At 51.9% G+C, this 14,588-nt stretch overlaps 1 protein-coding gene across 1 annotated transcript in view; it reads right to left on the bottom strand.

Moving 5' to 3' along the window:
* GPCPD1 (glycerophosphocholine phosphodiesterase 1) overlaps nt 1-14,588 on the bottom strand; it is a 234,105-nt gene that overhangs the window by 33,970 nt on the left and 185,547 nt on the right.

The raw sequence follows: 14,588 nt of genomic DNA, 5'->3' as shown, positions 1-14,588 counted from the left end.
CTGCCTGAATTTGTCTGTGACCTCACTGAGCTAAGTGTAACATTGCATTTTCTCATATTTGTAGCTGGCTAATCTTTTACTGCTGGTTTTGGATTTTTGATTATTCTGTTGCTGTGAATTTCTGTGCTTTCTCAAAAAAAAACAACAAAAAACCTACAACAAACCCCCCCCCCCCAAATTCAACCTTTTTCTTAATCTGAACCTGTGCACACAGCTTAGACCAGGGGTGTCCAACCTTTTGGCTTCCCTGGGCCACACTGTCCGAAAAAAATTTTTCTGGGGCCACGCAAATGCTGCAGCAAGACAGAGGAGGGAGCCGGCAAGACGGTATACACCTGGGGGCAGCAGAGGAAAACACTGCATCACCCTCGACCGGGGCCGCACAAAAAGCACAGTTACTTACCGTAACAGGTGTTATCCAGGGACAGCAGGCATATATTCTCACATGTGGGTGACGTCATCTACGGAGCCCCAGCGCGGACAGCTTTTCAAGCAAACTTGCTAGAAGTTTCAAGTTTGCACACTGCACCACGCATGTGCATGCCTTCTCGCCCACTAGAGGGCGCATCCCACCTCGTGGTCCTCAGTTCCATAACTAGCAGAGAAGCCATCCCCGGGGAGGCGGGCGGGTTGTGAGAATATATGCCTGCTGTCCCTGGATAACACCTGTTACGGTAAGTAACTGTGCTTTATCCCAGGACAAGCAGGCATGATATTCTCACATGTGGGTGACCTCCAAGCCAACCAAAAAAGGGCAGGTGGGAGGATGGCAATTCAGGAAAACAGATTACGCAACACCGACTGGCCAAACCGGCCGTCACTCCTGGATAAAGTGTCCAGACAGTAATGAGAGGTGAACGTATGAACCGAAGACCAAGTGGCAGCTTTACATATTTCCTCCATAGGAGTGGATCGGAGGAAAGCCACCGAAGCTGCCATCGCTCGGACCTTATGCCCCGTGACTCGACCCGGGGGCGGAAGTCCGGCCTGAGCATAGCAAAAAGAAATGCAAGCAGCTAACCAGTTAGACAGAGTGCGCTTGGAAACAGGATGTCCTAATCGATTAGGATCGAAGGACAAAAACAATTGAGGAACCTTCCGATGAGACCTGGTGCGTTGAAGGTAATATGCCAACGCCCTCTTACAGTCAAGCGTGTGAAGCGCCGTCTCGCCAGGATGGGAGTGGGGCTTCGGAAAGAACACAGGAAGGACAATGGACTGATTGAGGTGGAAATCAGAAACAACTTTAGGTAAAAACTTAGGATGGGTACGGAGAACCACCTTGTCATGATGAAAGACAGTGAAAGGAGGGTCCGCAACCAAGGCTTGCAACTCCCCAATCCGCCTAGCGGAGGTGAGGGCAATCAGAAACATCACCTTCCAAGTCAGAAATTTCAAGAGAGACTTGTTGAGTGGCTCAAAAGGGGGTTTCATCAGTTGAGCTAAAACCACATTCAAATCCCACACAACTGAAGGAGGCTTAAGAGGGGGACAAACCCTGAGTAACCCTTTCATGAAGCGTGTCACCAAAGGATGGAGCGACAGGGGACGCCCATCCAGATGTTGATGGAAAGCAGAAATAGCACTAAGATGAACACGCACCGAAGTGGTTTTCAGGCCAGAGTGCGACAGATGAAATAAATAGTCCAAGACCGAGGACACTGGAACCGACACCGGATCCAGGTGAAAAGACGAACACCAGGTGGAAAACCTGGTCCATTTCTGCGAATAACAAAGCCTCGTCGAGATCTTGCGTGAGGCTTCCAACACCTCCCTCACCGATTGAGACAGACCAGGCGAAGTTAGGGAGCAAGAAACCAAGCTGTCAGGTGTAATGACTGAAGATTGGGATGTAACATGGATCCTTGACTCTGAGACAGCAGAGAAGGAAACACAGGCAGAAGAAGAGGCTCCCTGGCACTGAGCTGAAGCAGCAGGGAGAACCAGTGCTGACGCGGCCACCGAGGTGCAATGAGAATCATCGTGGCAGCGGACGATTTGAGATGTACTAACGTTCGCATGATCAGGGGAAAGGGAGGGAACGCATACAGGAACCTCCCTTCCCAATCGAGAAGAAAGGCATCGGCCTCCAGACGGTCCCGGGAGTACATCCGAGAACAATACAGGGGCAGTTTGTGGGTCTCCGGAGAGGCAAACAGATCCACCTGCGGCGTTCCCCAGCGAGCGAAAACCTCGCGCAGAACTCCGGAGTGTAGAGTCCACTCGTGCGGTTGCAGAAGTCGACTGAGTTTGTCCGCCAGACAGTTCAGTTCTCCCTGGATGTAGACCGCCCGAAGGAAGATGTTCCGGGAGACCGCCCACTCCCAAAGGCGAAGAGCCTCCGAGCAGAGGGGCCAAGAACCCGTGCCACCCTGCTTGTTCACATAGTACATCGCCACTTGATTGTCCGTGCGGACGAGGACAACCTGATTCTGCAATATGTGAACGAATGCTCGAAGTGCTAGAAAGATGGCCCGAAGTTCTAGCACGTTGATGTGACACCGACGGTCCTCGGCAGACCACAGGCCCTGCGTGCGAAGACCGTCGAGGTGGGCTCCCCACGCGTATTCCGAGGAGTCTGTGGTCAGAACCTTGCGAAAAGGAGGGGTGAGAAACAGTAAACCCTTGGACAGATTTGAAGAGTCTGTCCACCAACGCAGCGATTTCCGCAAAAGCGGAGTCACCGCAACGAGGCGAGACACCGGATCGTACTCTTGACGCCACTGGGAAGCGAGGGTCCACTGAGGAATCCTCAAGTGCAGCCTTGCAAACGGAGTGACGTGGACCGTCGATGCCATATGACCGAGCAGCATCATCATGCGCTGGGCCGACACCACCGACAGTTGAGAGACCTGACGGCCCATCCGCACCAAGGCTTCCAACCGCTGGGGCGGGAGATAGGAGCGCAGGCGCACCGTGTCCAGCACCGCGCCTATAAATTGAAGAGACTGAGCCGGGCACAACTGTGATTTTGGAAAGTTTATCTCGAACCCGAGGCTCTGCAGGAAGGCAATAGACTGTCGGGTCGCTGAGATAACCCCCTCCCTGGTCGGGGCTTTGATGAGCCAATCGTCCAGGTAAGGGAACACATGAAGCCCACGAGACCTCAGGGCTGCCGCAACCACCACCATGCACTTCGTGAAGACTCGTGGGGACGCGGCCAGGCCGAAGGGTAGGACCCTGTACTGGAGGTGCAGGTCCCCCACCTGGAATCGTAAAAATCTTCGGAAGGCGGGATGCACCGGAACATGGGTGTATGCTTCCTTCAAGTCGAGGGAGCACATCCAGTCCCCTTCCTCCAAGAGAGGATATAAAACCGGGAGAGATAGCATTCGAAACTTCTCCCGGACCAGGAATTTGTTGAGCTTCCTGAGGTCCAGTATGGGGCGCAGGTCCCCGGTCTTTTTTGGGACCAAAAAGTAACGGGAGTAAAACCCCGTACCCCGCTGGTCCTTGGGGACCGGTTCGACCGCCCGAAGCACCAATAGGGCCCTGGCCTCGGCCAGAAGGGTCGGCAGCTGCGATCGGTTGCAAGAGGCTAGATTCGGGGGATGGTCCGGTGGCGAGGACACAAAGTTGAGCGAGTAGCCCTCGGAGACGGTCCGGAGCACCCAAGCGTCTGAGGTTATCTCGGTCCATGCCATCCGGAAGAACCGAAGACGCCCCCCGATAGGAAGGGGTTCCTGAGATTTCGCGGAGGGGAACCCGCCCCGTCCGCTCAGCCCGTCAAAAGGAAGGCGCGGGTTTAGAAGGACCCTGCGCCGGGGCTTGGGTTTGTCCCCCTCTGCCTCGCTGAGACGGACGCCTCGGAGGTGGCCTTGAAAAAGCCGGAGTCGACTTCTGAGGATATCGACGCGGCGGAGGACGGAAAGGTTTCTGCGGCGGGGGTCTAGGTTTGGGGCGGACCAGGGATGCTAACGAGCGCTCCTGCTCCGACAACCGCTTGGTCGCCGCATCTAAGGACTCGTCAAATAACTCGGACCCCACACAAGGCAAGTCTGCAAGACGTTCCTGCAGGTTTGGGTCCATATCGAGGGTGCGAAGCCAGGCCAGGCGGCGCATGGCCACTGCGAAGGCCGACACCCTCGAAACCAGCTCAAAAGCGTCGTACACCGCATGAAATAGGTACAACCGCAATTGAGACAGGTTGGACATAAACTTATCAAATCCTGCTCTTTGGGAGTCCGGTAAGGAGTCTCGATATTGAGGAAGGTCCTTCACCATGCCACGCAAATAGGAGGAAAAGGTGAAGGCATAATTTAGAACCCTGGTGGCCATCAGGGAATTTGAATAGAGGCGACGGCCAAACTTATCCAGGGTCCGCCCCTCCCTGCCGGGTGGAACCGCCGCAGAAACCCGTGAGGGCTGTGATTTCTTTAGGGCAGACTCCACCAGAAGAGACTGGTGGGAGAGCTGCGCCTTTTCAAACCCTTTAGGGGGCACCGTCCTATACTTCGCTTCCATTTTAGAAGGCACCGACGTGACTGTAAGAGGGTTCGACAAATTCTTCAACCAGGTCTGCAGAAGGACTCTGTTGAGGGGGAGCCTAGGCACCTCTCTAGGAGGAGTGGGAAGGTCCTGCTCCTCCAAAAATTCTTTGGAATATTGTGAACCGACCATAAGGTCTAACCCCAGGGCTCGGGCCATGTCCTGAACAAAAGTTGAAAATGAGGACGGCCTGGCCGGGGGAGACGGGGTTCTCGACCTCCCCACCGAGGAGAGGGGAGAGGCCTCATGGGAATAATGAGGATCCCTGACCGACCCCGAGTCCCAGGATCCTCTCTCCAAGGCCCTCGAGGGGGAAGGAGAAGTTCTCCGCCTCGCAGAACCCTTGGGTGAGGACCCCGGGGTCCGGGGGACACTCTCCCACTTCCTCGGCGAGGCGGCACGGGAAGACTTCCCATGAGGTGATCGGAGGAGCCTCGGATTGTCGAGGCGCAACTCCGACACCTGAAGCGCCTCGCCCCCGAGCGGCGAGGAACGATCGTGCCTCCGAGGCGAGCCGCGTGGGCGCTTCGGCTTCCTCGATCGGCGCCCCGTCCGAGGTCGCGTCGAGGGCGAGGCGTCCCGGGAAGACCCCGAGGAAGAGGAGGAAATACGGCGCACTCTGCGCAACTTTTCCTTGGGCCGCACACTCCGCTCAGGCGGCCCCCCCGAGGTCGAGGTCGAGGGCAGGGCCGGGGCCGAGGTTAAGGGGGCCACAATACCCGAGACCGAGGCCACCGAGGCCGGGGCTCCCGAGGTCGAGGGAGCCGAGGCCGGGGCCTCCGAGGTCGAGGGCGCCCCGGCCGAAGCCTGCGAGGTCGAGGCCGCCGGAACCGCAGCTCGCTGCAACACTTCCAGGGCCCCCGACAGCTCCGATGAAATAAGGGCTCGAAGGAGGTCCTGAAAGGCCGGGATCCCCACGAAGGTTGGGAGTTCCGGGTCCGGAGCACACTCCCTGGAGGGCGACCTCGGTCTCGAGTATTCCCTCGGGGTGTGCGAAGTCGAGGTCCGAGGCGGGGCCGGGGTCGACCCACCCGCCTTAGCTGGAGTCGAGGATGGCTTCTTTGCTGAAGGGGATGGAACAGAGGACTTACCCGAAGCCGGTTTTCCTGAGGACGCCTTCGAAGCCGAGGGCCGAGGCGAAGCCGAGGCCCCCGAGGACGCCGAGGCCGAGGTCAAGGCCGGGGCCAAGGCCGACGTCGAGGCCTTAGGCGGCGCGTCCACGGCGAACAATTCCGCCATTCTGGCCTTACGGCGACGGAGGGCTCTGTTTTGAAAAGTAGCGCAGCGATCACACGAAGCTGTCGGATGATCCGGCCCAAGACAAACAATGCACCACCGGTGAGGGTCAGTGATGGAAAGTAACCTCTCACACCGGCTGCACTTTTTAAATCCCGTAACAGGACGGGACATCAACGAAAAAGAAGGCCGGGAACGACCGACGTCCCGCGGCCACGGCTGCCGGGAGCCCCCAGAGCCTAACGAAAAGTAAAATATTTTTTTTTTTTTTTAACGAAAGAAAAGAGACAAAAAAAAGAAAGGAGCACCGCGAATCGATCAAAATACAAGAAACAACGAAACGCAGCAGCTAGAAAGGCAATACAAACTGGAGCTCAAATCCACAGGGCTTTCTGGCTCCGCGGAAAAAATTGAACTGAGGACCACGAGGTGGGATGCGCCCTCTAGTGGGCGAGAAGGCATGCACATGCGTGGTGCAGTGTGCAAACTTGAAACTTCTAGCAAGTTTGCTTGAAAAGCTGTCCGCGCTGGGGCTCCGTAGATGACGTCACCCACATGTGAGAATATCATGCCTGCTTGTCCTGGGATAATACATCACGGGGCCGCATGTGGCCCTCGGAACGCAGATTGGACACCCCTGGCTTAGACTGTTAAGTCTCTGTTTACGGGGGTGGGGGGGTGGGGGGGGTATCACATGATGCTGAGCTAGAGAGCAGACATTTGCGCCTCGAGCTCCTGGGCCCTCTCCGGTATCAGCAAATTTTACCTTTTATTTTGAAGCCTTCTCATCGAGCTTCTTTTGCTTAGTGAGATTAGACCATTTTTTCTTCACAGCCCTATAGCCAAATATCGGGTATGGCAACGAAAGCCCTTCGGAAAGATAAAAAGAAGGGGAAGCATATGCACCCTAAGATGGCCGATGGGGAAGGCCTGGACGGCTTCTCTGCTAGCTCCATGTGGGTGCAAGAGATTATCATGAAGGTAAAAGGGGTCATTAAATCCTCTGTAGATCAGCGCCTGCAAACAACCACAAGCTAGATATAGTGGATGGCCGCCTAGAATCACTTACTGCTGAATTCTCTGCATGCAGCCAGCAGGTTTCTGTGTTGGAAGATGATGCACCTGAACACTTCCCAAGAAATGCTTCAGAGCAAGATTGCGGCTTTGGAAGAAAAGTCAGACACTGAAAATCGATCGCGCAAGGGAAACCTTCATTTGGTGGGGCTCCTGGAGTCCATAGCAGAGGCGGAGCAGCAGGGATTTCTTGAAACCTGGCTGGTGAACTCATTGGAATTACAATCAATGGCAGGATCCCTGCACATCAAGTGAAAACACTGTTTGGGGCCTAAGCAAGCACCGGAGGGGCGACCTCGCATAGTGATTTTTAAACTTCTCAACTATGTGCACAAAATAGAAATTTTGTGGGCTATCCAAGTGAGAGGCCCCCTGATATACGAGAATATACCAATGCTCTGTTTTCAGGACTACTCTGCCCGAGTCTCAACACAACACAGAGCCTGATCTTCATCAGAGAAGCGTCCAGTTTGCTCTTCTTTACCCGGCTAAGCTGAAGGTCTACTACGAGGAAAGCACCATCTATTTGACAAGCTAGAGGAAGCCACACGTTTTGCATCACAGATGGCTACTCCTTCTACCAGTGCTTCGTCTTCCTGATCTTTCCAGGCTTCCTCTTCCTCCACAGATTTTGGATGTTACAGGTTTTTTTTTTTAATTTTGTCACCTCTTGCGCCAGGGTTTAGTGCCCAGGTCTGTTTCTAGCCTGTTTGGGAGCATCTAGTTAGCCTACTTGTTTCTGTTGGATTGAGTCTTGGGATGCTCTCCTGAATTGGATAGGCTTGAGCTGACTGCACTCTATGCTCATCTTACTCATATGTAGGGTACCTAGACCCAGCATTTGTGTTACAGTTTGCAGGTGGGAACTATGGAACATGTGCTGCAAAGAACCTTTTCTGGGATCACCGTACCATCATATGAACTCTTTTTGATGAGGGTCTTCGTATGGAGGTCCCTACTCAGCAGGAGGGTCAACTATGCTCTTCTTGAGATTTCTGGGCATCCCCTGTCTAACTCTAGATATTAATTTTTCTGGCTGGCAGAGCCGTTTGGATCCCATGTGGCCAGGACTTTTCCACTTGGGTGGCTTTCTGTTGCCTGAGATGACAAACAAATGTGGAAATGGTGAATATGAGATGGTTGTGTTGGGTTTGCTTGTTGTGTGCTGTGTGGGTTCTGAATAACTCTCTCACTGAGGGGTGTGAGATTTGATTAACACTGTTGGCTAACGGGAGGGCAGCTGGATGGTTCGGGGTAGGTGCTGGTTGATTGGGATAGGGATTTTGGAGTGTGCTTGTTTCATTTGGGGTATAACAGATTTTGGCTCTCTTGTTTAATACACAGGGTAGACAGTTTGGGATGGATATTGAGCTGCCAAGTGGTTAGAGATTGCTGTGAGTTTTGCAATATTGCTGTTTGCTTTCATTTTGATCTCACGCTTTATTATATACAAGGGTATATATTATGATTTAAGGATTTAATTTCTACTATTACTCTATGTAACTGGAATCTTTCACTAGTTAGAAATGTCATGTTGCATTATGGAGGGGGTACAAGTGGTTTTGGGCTGCCCTAGTTTGTCCTCAGGGACATGTTTTGTAAGTGCATTTGGGGCAGTGGGAGGAGGTATATGACGGGGGGGGGGGAGGGAGTGGGGTTTCTTGTTTTTTTTCTGGTTCTCCATTTCTTGATTGTGTTTTTTCTCTTCTCAGTAAATTTTCTTTTTTCATCTTTCTCCTTGCTTCCTTTCTGGTGGGGGTGACAGGGACTATATCTCCAAGGCTCATTGTCTCTCAGACAAACCCATTGCTTTTTGGTTTTGTTATGCCCTTGAGTGGATAGATCTGGGTGGGACTGTAGACTGGGATGGCTTCACCTGGTTTTCATGGATCAGTGGTTCATTCTGTTATTTTCTGTTTCCTCAGGATGACAGATGGTTAAACTGATTTCTTGGAATGTTAATGGAGTGACATCTACGGTTAAGAGGCAAAAGATATTACAGACTCTAAATCAGCATAAAGCTGAACTTGTTTTTCTAATCTACAGGATGTACCTGACCTCAGCTGAACATGAGAAATTCACTAGATGGTGGGTGGGCTGGGCGGTAGGAGCAGCAGCAGTACATCGGAAGGCTGGAGTATTGATTGTTTAGGAAAAATTTAGATGTAGCAGTGAAGGAGGTATGGACAGACCTGTCAGGTAGGTTTGTATTGGCATGTCATTCTAAATGGACAATCTCTATTGCTCTGTAATATCTATGCTCCAAATACATATGAGAAGACCTTTTATGCTACTTTGTTTCATGCTTTGAACCAGTTTTCTAGTATACCCATTATGATGGGTGGAGATTTCAATATGGTACATGACCCTTGATAAGTCCACTTCCCAGGTGCAGGATTATATAGATTCCACCAGAGACATTCCTCTTCTCTGAAATCGCCTCAGCACTACAAATTTTAAATCAGACTCCTGATGATGTTTAGTCAACCAATGCTCTACCAATGGAGCTTCAAATGGGAAGGAGGAAGCACCATTGGTAGAGCATTGGTTGGCTAAACATCATCAGGAGTCTGATTTAAAATTTGTAGTGCTGAGGCAATTTCACGCTACCCACGGAGGTAATATTTCAATTAGTGAATCGTGAACAGAGATTTCTTTTCACTTGGGATACGGTGACCCCGAGGGGGTAAAATAAAGCAGTCGAGAGGCCTTTGGGATGCTAGTGGTTGGGTAGCCAATCAGTTTAAAATACGTCAATGGTGATTATGTGATTTAAGGAATGAAGTGTGGGTGTGTAGTTTACTGCTTTGAGAGCGTTTGGTAACGGTTGTGCCCCCATGAAGTCCTGTACGGGATTCTGTTCCAATGTGAGGCTGTATGCTGTTTGAAAAGGATGTAAGTGTTAAAAGATATGTTATAATATTTAACATTGTTGATAAGAGTTTGAATGTATATTGATATGTGGATTTTTTTTTAGAGTGTTGCACATATCTTCCTCTTGAGAAAGCTGGAAGGGAAACACGTATGGTGTCAAACAACTACTGGAGACTACATACTGTGCTGAGGAAGTTTGTGATATTTGATATTTTGAATTGTATTGAGTGTTTGGATTGATGAACATGGATTGTTGGATTGATGAACTTGAACAGTGGTTTTTTTAAAGTGGAAGTTTTTGGATGGATTTTTTCACCTGTGATTTCGTTTGGGAGCACTGAACACTTTAGAATCTGCAGCTGAGCCCAGGATGATACGACAATTCTAGAAGATAAGTACTCCTTTATTTTGATGAACTGACTGTTTTTTAAGTAAGTAAGTAAGGAGTATTTTGATGATTTTCCATGTGATGAAGTGGTATCCTGTGCTTATATGTTTGTATTGTACACTGATTGTTATATATTTATATGAAAAATATTTAGAATTAAAGAATATTGAATATTAATAATTCTTATTTTGTAGAAGGTTTAGAAAATTTTTTAAAGAATTAGATATAATTAATTGATACTCCCATTATAGTGTGTGTGTTCATGTACATTTACGCCATGTAGGTATTTAAAATGTCTATCATATCTCCCCTCACCCACCTTTCCTCCAAAGTATACATATTGAGATCTTATGACGAACACGCACCATTTTAACAGCCTTCCTCTGGACTGACTCCATCCTTTTTATATTTTTTTGAAGGTGCAGTCTCCAGAATTGTACACAATATTATAAATGAGGTCTCACCAGAGTCTTATACACAGGCATCAATACCTCCTTTTGCCTACCGGCCAAAGCTCTTCCTATGCACCCTAGCATTCTTCTAGCTTTCGCTATCACCTTTTCAACCTGTTTAGCCATCTTAAGATCATCACATACAATCACACCCAAGTCTCGCTCTTCTGTCATCCACATAAGTTCTTCACCCTCTAAACTGTACCGTTCCTTTGGGTTTTTGCAGCCCAAATACATGACCTTGCATTTCTTAGCATTAAATTTTAGCTGCCAAATTTCATACCATTCCTCAAGCTTCACTAGGTCTTTCTTCATGTTATTCACACCATCCAGGGTATCTACCGTATTTTCGCGGATATAACGCGCGCGTTATACGTGATTTTACGTACCGCGCATACCCCTCGCGCGTTATATGCCTGAGCGCGGTATACAAAAGTTTTTAAACATAGTTCCCACCCCGCCCGACGCCCGATTCACCCCCCCAGCAGGACCGCTCGCACCCCCACCCCGAACGACCGCTCGCACGCGCTCCCACCCGCATCCACGATCGGAGCAAGAGGGAGCCCAAGCCCTCTTGCCCGGCCGACTCCCCGACGTCCGATACATCCCCCCCCCCCGGCAGGACCACTCGCACCCTCACCCCGAAGGACCACCGACTCCCCAACAATATCGGGCCAGGAGGGAGCCCAAACCCTCCTGGCCACGGCGACCCCCTAACCCCACCCCGCACTACATTACGGGCAGGAGGGATCCCAGGCCCTCCTGCCCTCGACGCAAACCCCCCCCCCCCAACGACCGCCCCCCCCCAAGAACCTCCGCCCGTCCCCCAGCCGACCCGCGACCCCCCTGGCCGACCCCCACGACACCCCCACCCGCCTTCCCCGTACTTTGTGTAGTTGGGCCAGAAGGGAGCCCAAACCCTCCTGGCCACGGCGACCCCCTAACCCCACCCCGCACTACATTACGGGCAGGAGGGATCCCAGGCCCTCCTGCCCTCGACGCAAACCCCCCTCCCTCCAACGACCGCCCCCCCCAAGAACCTCCGACCGACCCGCGACCCCCCTGGCCGACCCCCCCACCCCCCTTCCCCGTACCTTTGGAAGTTGGCCGGACAGACGGGAGCCAAACCCGCCTGTCCGGCAGGCAGCCAACGAAGGAATGAGGCCGGATTGGCCCATCCGTCCTAAAGCTCTGCCTACTGGTGGGGCCTAAGGCGCGTGGGCCAATCAGAATAGGCCCTGGAGCCTTAGGTCCCACCTGGGGGCGCGGCCTGAGGCACATGGGCCAAACCCGACCATGTGTCTCAGGCCGCGCCCCCAGGTGGGACCTAAGGCTCCAGGGCCTATTCTAATTGGCCCACGCGCCTTAGGCCCCACCAGTAGGCGGAGCTTTAGGACGGATGGGCCAATCCGGCCTCATTCCTTCGTTGGCTGCCTGCCGGACAGGCGGGTTTGGCTCCCGTCTGTCCGGCCAACTTCCAAAGGTACGGGGAAGGGGGGTGGGGGGGTCGGCCAGGGGGGTCGCGGGTCGGTCGGAGGTTCTTGGGGGGGGGCGGTCGTTGGAGGGAGGGGGGTTTGCGTCGAGGGCAGGAGGGCCTGGGATCCCTCCTGCCCGTAATGTAGTGCGGGGTGGGGTTAGGGGGTCGCCGTGGCCAGGAGGGTTTGGGCTCCCTTCTGGCCCAACTACACAAAGTACGGGGAAGGCGGGTGGGGGTGTCGTGGGGGTCGGCCAGGGGGGTCGCGGGTCGGCTGGGGGACGGGCGGAGGTTCTTGGGGGGGGCGGTCGTTGGGGGGAGGGGGTTTGCGTCGAGGGCAGGAGGGCCTGGGATCCCTCCTGCCCGTAATGTAGTGCGGGGTGGGGTTAGGGGGTCGCCGTGGCCAGGAGGATTTGGGCTCCCTCCTGGCCCAATATTGTCGGGGAGTCGGCGGTCCTTCGGGGTGGGGGTGCGAGTGGTCCTGCCGAGGGGGGAGAAGAATCGGACGTCGAGGGGGGGCATCAGGCTTTCAGGATGGGGACAGGACTTCAAGGGGGGACAGGCAGATCTTCAAGGGGGACAGGCAGACCTTCAAGGGGGACAGGACTTCAAGGGGGGACAGGCAGACCTTCAAGGGGGGACAGGCAGACCTTCAAGGGGGGACAGGACTTCAAGGGGGACAGGCACGGAGAGGCGGGGCAGTGCACCGAAAGTCAGGGCGGGTGAACGGTGAGTCGGGGCAACCAGAGGAGAGTCGGGGCAGTGCACCGAAAGTCAGGGTGAGTCGGGGCAACCAGAGGAGAGTCGGGGCAGTGCACCGAAAGTCAGGGTGAGTCGGGGCAACCAGATGAGAGTCGGGGAGGGCGAAAGGAGAGTCGGGGAGAGCGAAAGGAGAGTCGGGGTGGCCAGAGGAGAGTCGGGCAGCATGCGCGTTATATGCCTGAGCGCGGTATAGAAAAGTTTTTGTACATATCATCGTGATTTCTGCGCGCTATACCCCTGTGCGCGTTTTACAATGGTGCGCGTTATATCCGCGAAAATACGGTACTCTATTGCAGATTTTGGTATCATCTGCAGAGAGGCAAATCTTACCGACAGCCCTTCAGCAATATCGCTTATAAAAATGATAAAAAGAATAAGCCCAAAAACAGAACCTTGAGAAACACCACTGGTACCATCTCTTTCCTAAGAGTGATCTCTATTGATCACTACCCCTCTTGTCTTCCACTCAACCAATTATTGACCTAGCCTGTCACGTTGTGGCCCATCCCAAGGGCATGCAGTTTATTTATTAGACGTCTGTGTGGAACACTGTCAAAGTCTTTGCTAAAATCTAAATACACCACATCTAGTGCACTCCCTCTATCCAATTATTTGGTCACCCAGTCAAAGAAATTGATCAGATTTGTCTGACAAGACCTGCCTCTATTGAATCCCTGTTGCCGCCAGTCCTGTAATTCATCGGATTCCAGAAACTTCATCATTCTCTTTTTTAAAAGCATTTCCATTAATTTGCTTACCACAGAAGTCAGACTTACTGGCCTGTAATTCTCTACTTTTTCCTTATGATTAACTTTTGAAGGTAACCCCTTCACAGAATGGGCAGGAGTGATACCTACTTGCTCCTGCCCAGGGTTCAAAATGGATGCCATACAAAGTAGACCTGAGAACTTAAGGGGGGAGTTGGAAGGTAAGATTTTCAGACAGAAACTGTCCTATTTTGGACATGTGAGGAGGGCAAATTCACTAAAAAAGGAGGTGCTACTCAGAATGGTTAGTGGTAAAAGGAAGCAGAGGAGACCAAAGGACCATTGGCTAGATACCATCAAAAATGACACAGGAATGATCATCAAGCAATTGAAAGAAGCTGTGGAAAACAGGGAAGCATGGTGATGACTGGCCTACAGAGTACCTAAGGGTTAGACAACTGAATGGTTAGTAGTAGTAGTATGGCTAAAGGAGGTCATTTGGGAATGGAGCAATGCTCAAAGGGAGTCAGGGAAGCAGAAGGGCTCATGCTTGTGTTTAGGAGAAAGAGGGGAGAACTGAGGAATATTCTGGCTGCTAACTGAAGTTATGTAGGTGCAGGCCAATATTTAGTGCCACTATCTGCATAACTACCTGACCAAAGTTTGGAATCATATCTAGTTACTTAGCTATGCGGACACTGGGACTGAATAATTGCTTGTACCATGTAACTCATGACTCCTCCCCTGGACTGCCATCCACTGCCCAGATTCTACCTGGGCTCTCACAGGCAATATTCAGCAGCACATAACTCGGTAACACCACTGAATACTGGCAGATGGCCAGCTCGGTGGGATTTAAATGGGAAGGAGTCTCTCATGTCTCGTTAAACCATTTTGAATATTGGGTCCAATGTAAAAAAAATATTAATTCCAAAGAGAGAAAAAAGTTTTGAATAAAATATAGTAATTTAAATTGGTTCAACAATTTACTGTTGTTTTTCATGGTGACTATCTCACAGGAGAAAATAGCCAGTAAGGCCTCTACAACGTGGAGAGCAATCCAGACACAAGAGTCGGGAGGAAAAGAGGTCAAAAACATACAGCAGTGGACGATCCAAAGCAAACTTTATTTA

The sequence above is a fragment of the Geotrypetes seraphini genome, chromosome 3, assembly GCF_902459505.1.
Source record: "Geotrypetes seraphini chromosome 3, aGeoSer1.1, whole genome shotgun sequence".
Taxonomy (NCBI): Eukaryota; Metazoa; Chordata; class Amphibia; order Gymnophiona; family Dermophiidae; genus Geotrypetes; species Geotrypetes seraphini.
Note: the sequence above shows the minus strand (reverse complement) of the source record. Positions and strands in the feature narration are given on the sequence as shown.